This window comes from Alligator mississippiensis, chromosome 3 (genome assembly GCF_030867095.1).
Source record: "Alligator mississippiensis isolate rAllMis1 chromosome 3, rAllMis1, whole genome shotgun sequence".
Lineage (NCBI taxonomy): Eukaryota > Metazoa > Chordata > Crocodylia > Alligatoridae > Alligator > Alligator mississippiensis.
In genome coordinates this window covers 296,450,578-296,462,866 of record NC_081826.1, presented here as the reverse complement: position 1 = coordinate 296,462,866, position 12,289 = coordinate 296,450,578, and positions in this window count along the sequence as shown.

Genomic DNA, 12,289 nt, shown 5'->3' with positions numbered 1-12,289 from the left:
CCAGCCTGCAAGAGCTGTTTACAAACAGGGCAGGAAACCCCCAGCCCTGCCTGGAGTGGGAGGTGGGAGAAGGGGGAATGGCAGGTCCTGGAGCTGTCAGTCAGCCATAGCTCAGGGCTCTGCTCAGCCTCAATCTTTGCTCCTGGAGTCTGTGTGGTTAGTGGGGCTTGTAGGGGGCTAGGGGCCACTCTGGCAGGGTTGGGGGGGGGTTGGAGGTCATGGCTGGGGGCACTGGCAGGGCTGGTGAGGAGCCAGGACCCCGGCCCCAGCCATGGCCCAAGCAGGCAGCAGCAGTGGGGGAGCCGGCTTCATGCTGCTTCTGCTGCTGCTGCCTTCTGTTGGGGGCAGGGAGATGCAGACTTGGGACCCTGGCCCCATAGGCCTGGCAGCTGGGAGGCAGGGGCTGTGGGTGGGGGGCAAGAGACATGAGTAGGGCAGTGGGGCTGTTGTGGGGGCAGTGAGGGGCACCAGAAGGGTGTGGGGGGGGGGCTTGGGGGCAGTGAGAGTTACCAGCAGGGATGCAGGGGGGTGGGGCTTTGGGGGAAGTGAGGGGCAGCAACATAGATGGGGGAGGCATGGGGGGGGGGGTTGAGGGGCACCAGCAGGGCTGGGTGGGGGCTGTGGGGGTCTTTTAATTTTAATAATGGATTGGGGGGGGGGGTTATCATAGAATGTGCAATTGTTTGTCAGAGAATTTGTGATTTTTTTTTATCAGGGAAAACCAGGATCCCTGATAGTTAGGCATACTTTCCTCAAAGGCAAGGCTACATCTTTCTCCTCCCCAAGTAAAACCAGTACCTCCAGTAAAACCATCTTTACCCCAGTAAAACCAGTACATAGGTTGTTTTTTTTAAAACCATACTATGATAGTCTGTTGGCTAGGATTAATGGTCAGGACCCCTCCATTTGCTCCTACCCTTCCAGACTGTGTCTTTGCCTTCACACACAATCTTGGCCAAGGCATATGACTATTCTGTGGTTAAGATTAGGTACAAAATCAGTCAAATAATACTTACTTTGCCCCTTTCTCTCTTGCAGAGTATGAATTAAATATTTTGAATCCCCTACAGAAAGGGCATTCATTAAAAATTGCACTATTATTAAATACATGGAATTTTATTTATATTATTTATACAGTTGCCTTTCTTTTATCCATTCTACCTTTCAACACTTTTTTCCCCCTTGAAAATATATCATGCAAAGTTATTCAGAAGAAATCAGAATGGTGGATGTAGGGGGAACTTGGAGGTAGGGTAGGTGAGTGAAGGAGAACGAGGGCACCGCTTCCACTGTGTCGTATAATAAAGCTGCAGAAAGCTACACAATAGCAACTATTAGTATTAATATGAATAATGAGCTATAAATATTCTACTTGTTAACCATGTAATCAATTCTCTGGTCTCAATGGATGTCTATCTTCCCCTTTGTATATTTGTATATTATAATTTAAATGCATACATTATAATCACTTTTTGGGCTTACGGGTTTAATGTAAGAGAGATTATTCATTTAGCACTTAGATATTTATTCATTTATGTTGGATTGGAATTGCAAAGTCCATGCTTAGCAGGTTTAGTGCACTAAGTAGTTATTCCACAGGGTGGTAAGGTTAAAAGTGTTATGATGCCAGGTTTTGTAAAGCTGATAGAGGCATCTGGTGCTCAGCTTTGGGTACTGCTAGTAGATGCATCATTTAGGCACATTTTAATCATAGCCATTTGACTTCACCTGCCTTGGATATTAAGAATGTGAATGTTCCAACCAAGCCAGAGGAACACGCATCTATTTAAAAGCATTCTTGCCTGGTGATGTTGATGAATGTATATAGAGTTGTCAAATTCTTTTTTCTATATAAAATGGTCAAATATTTCCAAAACCTGGGCAACCTGCTAGTATGCTGGAGTTGACAGTTAAATGGAAGATATAAAGATATAGGGATTTCCTCAGAGATGCTACGAAACAGAGTCACATTTGGGACAGTCATGACACAAGTATTGTTTTTTCTATTCCTTTTTTTTTTTTTTTTTTTACATGAGGGTGCTCATTTGATTTTATCCTAATCATCCAGTGCCCATTGAAAGGCATATGGCATGGGGAAAGGACTGCATTAGGAAAACTAGTGTCTCCCCCCTTGTTCTACATTTTTATATGATTTCAAGAGCCCAACTAGATAATTGCTTTCAAAGCTAGTGAATGAGCTCACATGCCTTTTTTTTTTTTTCTCAAAGAGTTGAAGATATTTAAGTGAGAAAACACTGATTTTCAAGATTATGGAGACCATGACATCCATGAATCTCTCAGAAATGTCCCAGCCCATGCCTACTTATTGCATTTCCTTTGAGCTCAGAAAACCCTAGTGGAATTTGCACTGCAAAATGTAGTTGCAACTGCAACTAAAGTCTTGTCCTTCAACATCCAGCATTGCTTTAATCAGAGAGGAAGGGTTCTTCCCTTTAAGTGCTGGAAGCCATTTAAAATAGCATGCAGTGTGGCTGGCAGGTAAAATTATTCTCCATAAAACATGGATGTTAAACTCCTGCTTCTCACTTTACAGACCGTGCTTTCAAGGGCATATCAATCTTGGGGAACTATCAGTCTTGAGTTCAGCTTCCATACATGATAATGTAAAGCCAGATCTTCAGTTTATGTTATTTGTAATAATTCTATTGAAGTTAATGGAGCATCATCAATTAATGTCATTGGGATGGTCTGGATCAACCTGAAGATTATACTAGTGCTTTCAAAATGCTTTCCCTTGTGCTTGGCCAGTAAGCATCCAAAGAGTGGCTGTAAAAATTACAACAAGAAGTATCATATTTATTAGCTATCAATGACTTGTGGATCACACTTGCTAAGTTTATAAGCCTTAAGGTACTAATTCTGATAAACGTAGGTGCTCCTTGCTTCTTATGTCATCAGCACTAATAAATTAGCTAATACTTTTTGCTGATGATGTTAGAGGCTGACTGTATCATAGAATAGTAGAAAATTAGGATTGGAAGGGACCTGAGGAGGTCACATCTAGTCCAACCCCCTGCTCAAAGCAGGACCAGCTCCAACTATTTCATATTTCTTCCCAGCCAACCATTTCTTCTTTTTTTACTTATTCTTTTGCAACCATAATGATACTAAGACAAAAAACAATGGTGAAAAGGATGATATTTTTAGTCACATTTCTGCTGGTAAGACTAAAATAACGTAAGGAAATGGCTTTGAAACATCTCAGTCAACTAAGATCCAACAGGGTGGATGACTATATGTGAAAAATTTGGCAGCACTGGCGTGCATGCACAACACTTTAAAGCAGGCTAAATACTTTTGCACCGCTTTAATGGTGGTGGTGTTTGCACGCACCAGCGGCATATTGCCCATTAACTCCAGCCGCTACATAACATAGGAGATATGTAAATACACTGGATAGCCCAACATCTGGGTGTAGAGAAAAATGGAGAGAGAGATAGACAGGTATAGATGTTTGCCTGTGTAGATAGATAGATGAAGTTGGCAATGCCCACGCCAAACCTAGTTAGTAACCCAATAGCTGACTTTGGTCACCAGGCCTGCTAATCAGTTCTTTTCTACAACAAAATCAGTCAGATGGAAGTGAAGAGAGAATGGATTATATTTGAGGGTCTATAGCAAAATTATTCCCTTTTTTCAAAGTCACTGAGTGGGCACCTTCCCAAAGTGGTGCTTAGGCTCTCCAGCTCCCAAATGTGAAAGGGCCATTTGGTGTTAGGTACTCCCTGTACACCTATGGAGTGGATTCTGTTTGGTACCCCTGGATATTGAGTTTTGCACATGTGCAATAGTATCCACCTTGAAGAACTCCCTGGAAAGTCTGACCTTATGAACTGGAGACCTACTTTGCGAATTTGGAGCATGCATGGCAGCATTTGAGTGAATGGAGGGAAACCAGTATGCCTCTCCTAAGGTGAAGTTGAACAACAGTTGTGCTAAACAGTATGACAACACGAGTGATGGATTTGATCAGTCATCTGTGTGTCAGACAGGTGGCAATGTGAAGTGATTGGGCAACAAGAGTGGGGTGATATGATGTGAATCAAGGTAAATAAGAGAGCTGTGAACCCCTTGAGAGACAGAGAGTTTGGTGTGTGAGTGAGTAGCCTTGTGTGACTTGGTGTGAGTGCCTTTGGTGGTTCTTGTATATGGCTGTTTCGGCTGGAGTATGCTTAGTGAGAGGATAATGGAGATTGGTAGTGTCCCAGGCAGAGAAGCACCTCTGTGGAGAAGCTTAATTCCTCAACAGCACAGTCGAGTCCTTAGCGGGGCCCATATCTCAGGGCCCTTGCTGTGTGTGTCTGCTGCTGAGACACCGCAGCCACATTTTGTCATGGGACCCTGGCAGATGTAAGTGTGCAGGGTGCCAGTGGGCACGTCTACACATCGCTATACAGTGATGTTGCTACAACACAATGCTTTAGTACTTCTTTTTGGAAGTACTAAAGCATGGCACGCTTAGATTTCCCCACCACGTCGCTGTAGCGGCACAGTATAAGCAGGGAGTATGAGGCTAGGGCAACATAGCTAGCGATAATGTGTAGACCTATATGATCACTGCGTCACCGTAATGCACCGTACAGACATGTAGAGCATTGCTATGTCACCATAGGGTGATGTGTGGATGCACCCAGTGTTACCTTTAGACAACCATCCAGGTCAGCAGATTGGCTATCCTTCCTATCGGTTACCAACGCCAGCATTGTTCCTGTGCCGTCTGAAGTTACTCGATAATGTATCTACATTGATTGCAGCATTGTGTATGCTGTTTTGCTTCTGTGTGTGGCTATAAAGGTGCATCTACATGTGTGCTTTAATGAGCATTAGCCTATTTTAATATGCATTAAAGCGTCACAAAGTAACCACGTGCTTTTGCTAATGTGTATTAAAATAGGTTAATGAGCCTTTTTCCAATACCTCAATTTGGGGGTACTAAATTTAATGTGCATTAACAAAAGCACATTAATAAACATGTAGATAAGTACTTAAGTGTCCTAAATTGATATAAACCTATTGTTGTGTTGTTTTCCACCTCCCCTTTTCCTTTGTTTGCTCGTAATAAAACCTTATTATGTTTTACCTTTAATTGTGTTGTGTTTATACATGCTATACTGAAAACCAAGGTGGGCCCATAGCCAGCATTTCTGAGGCCTCAGTGCTGGCCACCTTGGCTAGTACTCAACACACTTTCTGGACCTAATAAATTGGGATGCAGTCCTCCTTAGACATCGGGCTCAACACACTTGCTTTCCTTAGCCTTACCAAGAATTATAAACCTTTGAAGCCTGTGTCCCACCTGCTGGATATTTCAGTAAAAGAAGGAGAAAGAAAGATGTTTCATTGTGGGACCAGGGCTTAATCATTTCACCTGGAACAGCGTCCAGATTTCTCATAGATTTCCATTACCGGCTGCTTTAATAATCTCTCTCATTCACTCCCTCTTTCTTGCACAAACTTGGCTTTGGTTCCAGTTATTCCTTGCCTTCTGATAGACTATAGATCTGTTCATTCAAAGTCATAAATCCTCACTAGTGTGATACACAATAGAGATTTAGGGACTTTGTCTTTTGGGCCCAACAAAGACTTCAGAATCTCTCTTGATAACATTATCTCCTGCCTTTTTAATTTCTTAGCAGAAACATTTTCTGTAAAATTGAAATCTTTTATCTTAAAGCCATAGATCTTAGTTTTGACCTTGTACCCTTTAAATATGAATAAGAGCCACTACTGAATGCTACCTGTCCTATTTTGCCTGGCCAGCTTACAGAACTCTCTATTATTTTGTACCACTTGAAAAGCAGACATCTTCTGTTTATCCAGAGTAGTTAATTTCTTTTCTGCCCTAGGGAGCTTAAAGGAAATTTTCTCCACATATATACTTTTTTTCCCCCTATATGAGTTGGGTTATCAAGGTTGTTGGAATTACAATTTGGATTTGTTTCTTGCCTTTTAGTTAAGACAGTATTATTGAAGTTATAAACTGTTGTTTCAATAAAAAAAAATAAATAAAAGTGGGGCCTTGTGTTGTAGTTCCACTACCCTGTAGTATTTAATCAAGGGATCCTCGTGCCAGTCAATCAGTCTATTTGCATTTATATTACACTTTTCAAGCAGGTGCTTTATAAAACGGCCTTAAAAAAAAAAAAAAAAGGAGCTAAAATAAACTATTAGCTAAACTGCTGGCGAGAGAACAGACACATTGAATTGGACAAGTTTGAAGATACCAGTGTTTGCTTCATGCAATTCATGTCATGAGCTCTGGCACATTTGCACCAAGTGTTGCCCAACACCACGATATATGTTAATTCCTTCATTATCATCACACTGCTGTATATTTTGCATGGGAGATTTTTTATGCCATGCATTGTCATTCGCATTTTTTTATTCTTTTCCCTAGGGTGAAATTCAGTCTGGTGTACAGGGCCAGATATAAGGGCTAGGAGCGACTAAGCACTATTTTTAAGGACTGAGCTTGGATTTAAATGGTGTATATATAATGGCAGTCGTTTTGGCTGACAGCAGGGACTGAACCGAAGCGAAAGGCATGAGTTGCTGCAGCTTGAGCTAAAAAATTGAGCTCTGTAAGTGGCGCTGTAACAGGCTGATATCTACTGCTGACTGGGCACAGAAACAGATCTGTAACACATACTCACTAGTGGGTAACATATAGGTCTCTGCAGGGATGAATTTCACCCACTATTGAAAACAGCTGGCAAAGCTGAAAGTATTGGCATTGGATCAATAAGAAGTTGGTTTTGCTTGGAGGCAAAACTGTTTTCTTTCTTTATGGAAAACATGATTTTTCAATGAAATAACTAACCCTAGTCCAGTCCCATTTATACTGATCTGGATCTAGATTTACTTCCATGTGCTTTGCAAAGGCTATTTCTTTCTTCCCATCTTTCTGTCTTTCTTTGCATCCTTCCTTCCTTTCTTTTTAGAACTGTATAAAGTCTATCGAGGCAGCTATGGAAATCTACATTGTGACACAAGGAGCTGCTGAAAGCTGATGGAGCCATTTGCTTGCCATCACATCCTTTACCTTTCAAAACCTTATTTCATAGGGAAGTTTGGATTCTCTAGCTTGCAACCCTTGAAAGAGGTTTTGTATTAGGGCAGAAGATGGTGCCAAGTTTGCAAAACATCAGGGAGAGAAGACTTATTGCCACTCTTTTATTGTTTAAGCCAGTGAACCGTAAAGCCTCATCTTCCCTTCCAAAAGAGGATTAAGGTTTCACAGTTTACCATGCTGATGATGGCCATGTTACCATATAGCGCATTCAGAGTGACATATTCAAAAGTGTTCATCGTCCATAACAGGAATCAGCTCTTAGCCCCCTTCCATGCACCAAAATGAGGAAGGCAGACCCTAAAGCATGCCAAGACCTCAGCGTGTCCCATTGGAGACAGACATCTGGCTCATTGTCACTGGTGGACCCGATTCTTTCCTCTTGCACCTTGCATCATGGGTTGCATGTATGCAAAGTAACCACCAAACCGGAGCTTTACCGTCTTACCTGTTCTGCGCACAGATGTCAGGACCAGATCCGAGGAAACACAGAGATGCCTACATCCACGTGTGCCATCCACAAAAGCCCTGCTTAGCTTACGAGCCACCTGAGAAGCCACTGACACCTAAATACCATCCAATAAAGTTACTTAGATGCCTGATCTTCTATCACTCTGCATTCCTGGAGCAATAGTTTTGACTGCGCTGAGCATCAGCTCAGCACACCTGAGTCCATTTGGATTTCACAGACTAGTCATCCATTCATCTAAGTATAAGGAAAACCGCAGGTGATGTTGCTGCCCACCTATTATATAATAGCCTGGTCATTATAAAATTTGCCCAAGAAGGTGGAGACCTAGGTTTTAGGTCCCCAGGGATTAAAACTGATATCTCCCATCTCCCAGGGACACCTAGACCCCCAAGATATAAGTAAAGTTGGGATTCAGGGGGGCTGACCCCGATGATCTGTAAGGTCCCTTCCAGCCCCTAACTGCAACTATGAACCATGAACCCACCCTCTTATTGAAGCTGGGTCACCGTGGAGGAAGGAACGAAAGATTCATAGAGCCAGAGAGAGAAAAAGTAGGGAAAAGGGAGTATAGTCTGTAGTACACTAATGAAGGCAGCCCCCCGGGGTGGGGAGTCCTGGGTACTGAGACTGCTTATGCATATACCTTTCCTTCAGACCCCTGATGTGAATAACAAGGATATTAATGGGGAAGGAAAAACAACAACAACAAACCTCCTCCTCCACCACAAATAATGAAGTAGCCCGAGGCAAAATATATAGGATGGGGGGGAACAACAAGAAAATGTCGATTTTTTTAAAAACAAAAACATAGATATGTGAGGAAAACTCTCATTCTGTGTTGTGGAACAAATTTCCATAAACAAAAAAAGAGACAAAGCAAATGCTGCCTGTAATCCCAGCCTTCCTATTTATGCATATTCCCCCATGTGCAGCTTCTTAAGTGTCCATTTGCTTGCTATGGTAATTTATGTCACTCTGTATTGTATTATACACCTAATGCACAGCTGGTCTTCTAATGTAGATTTCTTCACTCCTGCCTCCACATTGCCCTTTTTTTTTTTGCACCAAGTACTTATCTTTACAATTATTTTCCATGGTCTCTGATTCTCTAGGCAGCATAATATTTCCTCTTGCCAAGCGGGTAGAGCAGCCTGGGCACATTCAAAGCCAAATGTTAATGCTTTCCATTCCCTGCTTGGGAAGGAGGGACATTTTGCCTTGTATCGAGAGGAGGGAACTGGCACTCAGGCAGCCTGGGTACCGGATCCAGGCGTGCCACTGTCAGAGCTTCTGAAAGTCAGTGTGACTTCGGACAAAACATCTAACTGTGCCGCACCTCAATGCATCCATGCATCCAAATCATGAGATTTATTCTTTCCTGGTTCACGAGGGGCTGGCAGGGGAAGTTATGCTTAAGGGCAACCAGCATGGGTTCATTAGAGGCAGGTCCTGTCAGACCAACCTGGTGGCCTTCTACGACCAGGTCACAACATCCTTAGATGCAGGGGTAGCAGTGGACGTAGTCTTTCTGGACTTCAGGAAGGCCTTCAACACTGTCTCCCACCCCATTCTCATTAAAAAAAAACTAGGGGACTGTGGCATTGACACCTACACAGTCAAATGGGTCGCTAACTGGCTGGAGGGCCGCACCCAGAGATTGAGGCTGGACGGGTCATTTTCAACCTGGAGGATGTGGGCAGTGGGGTCCCCCAGGGCTTGGTCCTCGGGCCCGCGCTGTTCAACATCTTCATCAGTGACTTGGACAAGGGAGTAAAAAGCACCCTGTTCAAATTTGCTGACAACACTAAGATGTGGGGAGAAGTGGGCATGCTAGAAGGGAGGAATAGGCTGCAATCGGACCTAGACAGGTTACAGGGGTGGGCGGATGAGAACAGGATGGGTTCAACACTGACAAGTGCAGGGTACTGCACCTGGGGAGGAACAACCAGCGGCATACCTACAGGCTGGGGAACTCCCTTCTCGTCAGCGCAGAAGCAGAAAAGGATCTTGGGGTCATTATTGATGCCAAAATGAGCATGGGCCGACAGTGTGGGGACGCGGTCAGGAAGGCTAACCGCACCTGGTCGTGCATCCACAGGTGCATCTCAAGCAGGTCCAAGGAGGTGATCCTCCCCCTCTATACAGCACTGGTCAGGCCGCAGCTGGAGTACTGCGTCCAGTTCCGGGTGCTGCACTTCAGGAGGGATGTGGGCAGCATGGAGAGGGTCCAGAGGAGGCCACCCACATGTTCGGGGGCAGCAGGGCAGGCCCTACAATGAGAGGCTATGGAACCTGAATCTGTTCAGCCTCCACAAGAGAAGGCTGAGAGGGATCTAGTGGCCTGTTACAAACTAGTCAGGGGGGACCAGCAGGCACTGGGGAATCCCTGTTCCCCCGAGCACTCCCAAGAGTTACTAGAAATAATGGTCACAAGCTGGCAGAGGGTAGATTCAGACTAGACATCACGAGGCGCTATTTCACTGTTAGGGCAGCTAGGACCTGGAACCAACTTCCAAGCAAAGTGGTGCTGGCTCCTACCCTGGGGGTCTTTAAGAAGAGGTTAGACAAACACCTTGCTGGAGTCGTTTGACCCCAGTACTTTTTCCTGCCATGGCAGGGGTTCAGACCTGACAATCTGCTCAGGTCCCTTCCAACCCTACAAACTATAAAACTATCAAACTATAGAGGTGTTTAAGGGGGCCCACTTGATATTTGTAATGAAAGACACTTAGAGATCTGTAAGTGAAAGCTGGTCTAAGTCCTGGGGTATGTCTACATTGCAGTCTGTCTGCTGCTGTGAGTGCCCTGCAGTATTAGCAGACTCAAGCTACCTATAACATAACTAGGTTGGGCACTCCAAGTAATACAGCCACAATCAGCATGAACTAAATGCCCTAGTAATTATGCAGGGTCTCATGGGAGTCTTGTGTTCCACCCTGAGTTGACCATTGCCATGGCCAGGCTGGTACTGGTACCCACATTAGCCAGTTGAGAGCTGGCTTGGCAGTGCCCACACTGAAGTCATAGCAGTGACCATCAGGTACATGTACATTGAAGATCCCTGTTGGCATTTTTCTTTAAGACTTTCTAATGTTTATTTATTTATTTTTGGTCAAGTTTCCAAATTCAAGGATAAAAAAAAAAAAAAAACAACAAAAAATCAGTGTTTTCACCATTGCTTTCAGGAGGGGCAGTTCTGTTTGAAAGAGAACTTGAAACACCCACTGACACTGTGCTAGTGCCAGAGTTGCTAACTCCAGGATAGGGCTAGATGCTGTGGATGGGAGAAGATGAGCATCTGAGATCAAAATGTTTCTTCATTCCCCTTTCCTGCTGCTCTGATACCCAGGGCACATTTCCTAGCAGCGGTAGGAGTGGAGGAATGGTTGCTTTACCTAGACTTTGTTTAACTCTGCCCTGTTCTAGCAGCCAGCATGGGTCCTGTTGTAAGGTAGACCAATCCCAGAGGCTATTCTAAGCCGTGTCAACATCGCATAGCCAATTGCCTTCTTTACAAACCCAAATAGCCCAAATGCAAACTGGTGTAGTGAATCAACCAAATTCCTTTCCATTTACAAACATGTACCTTCTCCACTGGGCACTTCACATGAGAGTGGGATATAACTAGCTATGGGGACCTTAGGATATTGCAGCTCTGGAATGATTTCAGGGATGGATGAAAGGGGCATTTCAGCCCCTCTACATTACTTGAGCGTGATGTAATCTAGACCCAAATATCTGAATACAGTTCATATAATGAATGGAGAAATATAAAATATACTGGCTTATATCTGCAGGATTTTTAGCTGTTCACTTTAATTACTTCTGCCTTGTGTACCCCTGATTGCTAAGTTCATCGCCAGCTGAATGGTTTGGATTCAGTTGGATATTAAGAAAAACTTTCTCACTAGGAGGGTGGTGAAGCACTGGGACAGGCTACCCAGGGAGGTAGTGAACTCTTCATCCTTGGAGGTTTTTAAGGCCCAGCTTGACAAAGCCTTGAAAAAAGTAGTTAGGAATGGTCCTTCTTTGAGCAGGGGGTTGGACTAGATGATCTCCTGAAGTCCCTTCAACCCTCATTTTCTATTATGTATATGTTTCTATGATTTTTCTCCCATCAGTCTCAACAGGAAGGCCAAGCAATGACTAGGCTAAGACCCAGGGATAGAGTTGCAGTGGTGGAAGAGTGTCTAAAAGGAAAGTTTTCCCCTATTATAATTGCCGTGAAGATGAGCAGACTTTAGGCTCCAGGGCTGCCATCCCACCATTAATAAATTCATATAACACATTCTTGAGAAGTTTGTTTTGCTGCCGTTATGCTAATATTTGTTTAGTGGGTTTCAGGTTCATGTAAAACACTTGCGATCCAGGGGCAAGTGAGCCACTCGAAATTAATAAATAACAATAATAACATCGACATCAGGGTCAAGAGAAAGAATGGCTAATGAAAAACTTCACCTGTGCTCACTCCGAGCAGGAGACTGAATCCAGCATAATGTTCTTTGGGGAATTCTGGGAGTTAAACAATTAAAGGCTGTTTCTCTGGAGAAGGAGGGCTCTGTCTTTCTCGACATTGCTAATGAAGTGTAATTCATTTTACCTCTCCCTCACCTTCAGAAATCAAAGTTCAAGAGGCCGTATCAGACATTGCAAAGGCGAGGCATTCTTTCCTCTTGCAACGCTGCTCATACTCTTTAGGGAATAGTCTCGTGTCCTATTAATTATTG